Source organism: Taurulus bubalis, assembly GCF_910589615.1.
Source record: "Taurulus bubalis genome assembly, chromosome: 1".
Lineage (NCBI taxonomy): Eukaryota > Metazoa > Chordata > Actinopteri > Perciformes > Cottidae > Taurulus > Taurulus bubalis.
The window spans coordinates 48,727,215-48,733,781 of NC_136589.1; positions in this window are offsets into that span (position 1 = coordinate 48,727,215).

Sequence of the window (6,567 nt, forward strand, 5' to 3'; positions counted from 1 at the left end):
GCTTATAATCCAAAAACGTTTTAAAAAAGGGACACAACTGTTATACAATTAATATTTTTTATAACAACTGAGAATGATCAAAGCCATGTTAATACATTTCCCTCCTTTTCAATATCACACCCCCAAAGTTATTTTTGTACAGATGCATTATATAAAAAATGTATTTTTGCACTTTAACCTAATAATTGATTATTTACATATATCACTGGATTTCTTAAACTTATTTTCAAAACAAATAATCGTTTCTAAATAAAATATTTTACTGTAAGTGGTTGGCTGTTTGTCTGAGTGAAATGTTGCTATATGAGGTAAGAGTGGAGGTAGGGTGGTCATCAGACGACAAGTAAAGCACAGCCCAGTCACAGGAAGTAACCACAGGAAGTCATTTATTGGTTTTGCGCACTTTTATGTGTTGCTCAACAAATAAACAATGACAATGGAAAGTCGATTTAGATCCTTTTTCATGGTGGACACAGGAATTAAACAGACACCTAAAGTGTTTTTGTGATGGTTTTCCTAAATCTTAATTGGTTTTGTTGCATAAACTTAACTTTCATTTAGTTGCGTAATGTTACAATGACAATTCATGGAAACAAAACTAATAGATTGCATTTCGTAACTATATTTTATGAACTGCTGTGAGTCTGTGTTGGTTTTCATTATTATCATGACAATGATGAGGAGGATTACCAGGTTGGCAGTTTGATGCCCGCCCCAGAACAACACCCTCTGCTCGCTGCCACTGGGTGTGAATGTGTGCGTGAATTAGCAGCAAAAAGCGTAGCCATCATTTTGGATAAAAAACACTGCAGACATTTTCGATAGGGACAAGATGGCAGACCAGCCGCTGACTTGATCCTTTTTTTAAAGTGGACATTTTTCTACACTTTTTAACTCTAGATTAAATTGAAATACTTTAAAGCAGGGGTTCTTAACCTTTTTGGCCTTGGGGCCCAACTTTTCAAGTACAAAGTGGCCCGGGGCCCATTCAAATATTAACACTATATTGGTGTAACTAATTGATCTCACTTGGTTTGATTTGTATTCAATAAGTAAATCAAATCCACCTACAGTTTATAAAAAAAAAATAATAATAATAAAATGAATACACTGCATAATTATTAGGCAAGTTGTGTTGTTTTTTTTGGGTGTAATAACAGCAATAAGTGTTCAGAGAGGTGGGCTTCCTTCCCCGGTTTAGCTCAGGTGAGGAGGGGGCCATGTCATTATTCTTTAATTTTTAAGGCTTTTACTGGCTAGACATGCAGTGGAGGACTTCCATGCATGCGATGGAGCATTGTCCTGTATACAAATCATGGTCTTCTTGAAAGATGCAGACTTTTTCCTGGACCACTGCTTGAAGAAAGTATCTTCTCAAAACTGGCAGTAGGTTTGAGAGTCGATTTTGAGTCCGTCTTCAACCCGAAAAGGTCCAACTAGATCATCTTTAATACCAGCTCCACACCAGTACCCCACCTCTACCTTGCTGGCGTCTTGGCCCAGTCTTGGCATTTCAACTTGTGTGTCTTGTTCCGCGGTGGTTGGGTTTCAGCTATCCTTACCCTGAGCATAGAATTAGTTATAAAGCACATTTTAGGAGAGAATTAAAGATAGGGCTGTGGGGACGCATGTTTTACCCAAGCAAACAAATTCATGCCAAACCTGAACTCCACCCGATCAAAGGATACATTATATAACACATTGAGGAAATATCTTACATTAAAAAAGGCCTGCTTGTTTCGGATGAACCCCTTCTGATCTGCTGAAATGATAGTGTGTTACGTATAGAACAGGATCCAAACACATAGCCAATAATTGGAAGCTTGGTTCAGTGGATTTACAGACTAGGTTGTCTAAGTTAACAGCTATGGCTGATCTTGTTTCACTTGAGAGCGTGCACTTATATTCTGAAATGAGAGTAAAAATATAAATCAAGGTGTGTGTGTGCGCGCGTGTATGCAGGAAGAAGGCTGCTGGTCCAGGGGAAGGAGGAGAGCTGAGCGGATGGTTGGCCTGTTGCTCACCATTTCTCTCATAGCCAGGAACTCATCAGTCTGTCATTAACTCCCTGGGAAGCAAGGGAGAACACACACACACACACACACACACACACACACACACACACACACACACACACACACGGGATGGTGTACGTGACATAAGGCTTGTTGAGATTTAAGCAGAAGGGACTCTAGGCAGGAGGGATCAAAGAGCACTGCTACCGGACACTGGGAGGACAAACATGTAGCTTGGCCTAGGCCTGCAGACTCCAAGGTTCCTGATGGGCACCAGTGGTCGCGACACAATGTATGGTGATGGTTGTTAGTGTACTATTTCTGTGAGTGTTTTACACTAAATCACAGTCTATTATCAGGCTTAAGGAATTCTTATCTGCTTCATTGTATTAATTAGGCTACTCATGTTGAGCATTTGGTGTGTGAATGGTACACACCAGAACTCTCTATAGGATATGTTCCCTGGAACACTGGAACAGTTTGTACCAGTGTGACAGGGGTACAACAGCCATGTTGGTGGAACATTTGTATTACTGTCAAATTTAAAACAAACAAAAAGCAAATTTTCATTATTATATTGCTTCATTATTATATTGCTTCATTATTTTGCTCATTTAGTTCCCATCATGCTTTGAGCAATGTAAACAATGTTACCATGGATTATAACAAAGAAAGATAGGTTCACATTTTATAAAGTCTAAAATTCTGACTCATCTAAACCATGGATGGATGGAATTTCTGGACTCTACATGCAAACTGTTGTTGTGATTTAAGTGATACTATTGCAGTGCCCGTCGTTTGGCCCCTGGAATGCTGCTTGCAGAGGTGAAGGTAAACAGTCTTAGTGGGGATCAAAAGAGGTGGAACGCATTGGAAAGGAAATCTCGAATTTAGCTTTGGATTGGTTTCAAATGCGCTTGTAAAATGATTACCTGTAGTACAATCCGGTCATACTTGTTGTCTCAACTCCAACTCAAGTATTACATCTCAAGTTACTGGTCGGACTGTAAACAATGAACAAGGCACAGAAAGGTATGGCCTTGATATCTGCTGGCAACACCAGACTCTCAAAAATATAGCCTTTTTTCCCCCAGAGGCTTATCCATCATCCAATTGATGGGTTCCGAGATAGCAAACAACATGCTCTTCACCGCAGAGCCTTGAGGCCCAGAGCACCATGGTTTGTTTATTCAAAGTGTATCAATATTGAACACATCGCATGTCCTTGGGAAGTAGATCGGATTATCATTTATTGAGGTATGTACAGAACAGAACACAGACAAACAGGCAGAGTTTCCTAGTTTATCAGACAATTACAAATCCTGAGTGCTGAAATTACAGTAGGTGAAAGAAACTGCAGTATATGATATTAAGTACTTGTTGCTAATTACGGCCTTGATGTTACCTCTATGTCCTCTGGACCTAGGGGAAATGTCATTCACTGCTACTGTCCTAACTGAATGATTTAGGAAGGGCTGGCAGAGGGCATGAAGGGGGTATGGTGATGCTTCACTCAGTAGACCTTGCTCTGGACCACTGACACGTTTATGGTTTCCGACTGGTAGGGTGAGTCAGAGGGTGGCAGGATGGACGTACAGTGAACTGAACCCCCCCCCCCCCCCCCCCAGACATCCTCCATGGAGGAAGGAAAAGCCCCCACTCCCTCCTTTCCAACAATTATAGAGCAGGATCAGAGCTGGCCAGGAAGGTGAAAGCAAGTCTTGATGAAAATCAGTTCCACGTGGTTGATGGCCTCTTCACCCGACAGCAGGGTTACGCAGACATAATGCCACAGAGATGATAACAACAACTGCCCTGCTGAGGTTTACCAACATTGATTGGATAGGTGATACTGATGATACAGCCTGCACCAACATTACCTGGGGCACATTGGTTGCCCAGGGATCAGTGGGGATGGCAGTTGTGGGCCGGCAGGGCCTGCTAAGCCTTCTCTGCAGGCCTAAACAGAATCAAGGTTTACATTTTTTTTTTTCATTATTAGCATTATTATTTTTAATAATTAAAAGTTATAGCTATTTTATAATTTAATTGTTTTTCACAAATACACTACAAGTATTATAATTATTTTTCCCCATTAGCTTATTTTCTCATTGACCAGCTCCTGTGTTGCTCAGGCTGCTCCCTGCTTGTCGCATGCTGTTGCGCGGCTGCTTGTTAAGAGTCTGCTCACAATCACATTGGAATCGTGGGGCGGTTAAACTACAGTATATGACAATGCCTGCTGGCTGTGCGCCTTCAGCCGTTATAGCAGGCATAGATGGTAATGTCAGTTGTCCATTTGGCAGTCTACTTTGCTTAAATTGCTACTAAAAGCAAAAGGGTTTTAAAAAGGTCTTATGTAAACATTATAATTCCATAGACCATAAACTCAAATCAGTTATCACACAACAAAGTAAAGTTTGTCCAGGGGATGACGTTAAAGGAGAGGCCATATCGAAGGCCGAAGAGCAAAACCTGAAAAATGCAATTTTTTGAGAGAAAACTAAATATATTTTTAAAGGATACCCAATACATAATACAAAATCAAACAAAAGAATAAAGAAATGACAATACAAAGTGCAGATAGGAGGTTCCCCCCATCTTTCCTGGATCATTTTGCAGATAAGAGGTTTTGCACTTTGGCTATCAATATGGTCATTTACATTTATTTATATTGTTTGATGGGTGAATGTATGCAGCAGTGTTGATGGCAAAGGGATATCTTAACATCAGAGTTTCTGATAGTTTGTATGTCAATTTGATATTTTGTCCGAATATCTATGCTTCAGAAAGTGTCCATATTTAACTGCCCGCATGCTGGACTGATTGTTGTGGCTGGCTCTTACAAGTCATCATCTGAATTTGATTGGACTTTTATTTTACAAAAGGCATTCAGGTCGTGCGACGCTGTCATATTTACTGGCCCGGGCTACAGCAGGAGTTCTATAAAAAACTTAATGTGGACCTTTAACTGTCAGGGCCAAAATACATTAAATTCAGTTTATTTTGTATAGCCCAAAATCACAAATATATGGGCTTTACAATCTGTAAATATACAACATCCCTGTCCCGGGACCTCACATCGGATCAGGGAAGAACTCCCCCAAATAAAGATAGTAAAAACCCTTTCACAGGGAAAAAAGGGAAGACACCTTCGGGAGAGCAACAGAGGAGGATCCCTCTCCTCTTTCTTATCTAATTGAAGACGAGCGAGGCGCACTTAAAATCGAGCATCAAACCTAGAACCCGGAGATGACTCTCCCGAAAAGGGATCAAACTGGGGCATTGTGCGCAATTTTGCTCCAGCCCCACTGCTCTGCAAAGACTGAGTGAAACGCTCAGGCTGCTGCTCGGCCGACTCCCACACCGGAGGATCAGAGCCCCTGGGGCCTGGAGATAGTGTTGCCAACTTTGTCGCTTAATCTGGCGACTTTCCAAGAGCCCTTGGCGACTTTTTTGTCAAAAGCGACTAGCGAAAAATCTAGCGACTTTGTATGGTGTTAGTGGAGACTGACGTGAAAGCACGTTTTGTTCTGCAGTTACTGTCCTCAACGAGCAGCAGGTGCTGCCGTGAGCAGTCTCGGTTTCACAGGAGCCTCGCGCAGCGCTGCAGTCAGAGAGGAGACTTCACTCCGCGTCCAGAGAGACTGAAAATGAATCGCGTATGCGCAAAGCCGCCATTGACCCCGCCCTGGCTGACAGAGCGGGATGTAAATGTTTCTTTGTCACAACTCAAATAAATCACCTCAGTCACTTACTCACCTCGTCCACTGTGTGTGCGCGCGCCTCTCTGTGACATCAGCTAAACATCTAGTCATGTCTCAGTCTAACTGTACGCTTACAAATACAGAAGGAGTGGGAATCAAACTCTGAATTCAAAGGCTGGCTGAAGCCGTTTATTGGAGATGATACACAGGCATACAACCTATATTGTGAGGCTGATTTCTATGTCAAACTTGATAACAAAAAAAAAAAACATCAAAAAGGCAAAGCCTTATAACGATGACATCATGACATCATTTAGCGACTTTTAGGCCAGCCAATAGCGACTTTCCTTGCAAAGGAGTTGGCAACACTGCGGAGATACCGCTGCTAAAGCCAGGACACCATACCGATACCGACAAGATGAGAACCCCGCTTTCACTTACAAGGGACAGAACAGTAATTAACTTCCTGTGTATACAAGGCCACTGTAATGGAGTTAATGATTCCACTTGTCATCACTGTCCTTTACTACAATATGTTGTCAGTCAGCCACAGAAATTAGCGCGCTGTGAGACATTAGAGCCCCGCCCCTTCTGCGCCCCTGCGTACTTGAGCGGTGCACCCTGTGTGCTCTGTCCAGTCTGCAACACGTCTTCCCTGTGGTAGGTGGATCTGTATTGAGCTCTGTTGTGCTAGCTAAACAAGTGTATATTTGTTCATATAATTTATTATTGTAGGCTGTGTTTAAAGATGATGTTTGTTTCCTTTATTAGTACCAGAGCTATGACCGCGAGGTGGGCTATGAGAAGCTGATGTATTTTTGTTGCTTTGCCAGGCCATTGACACA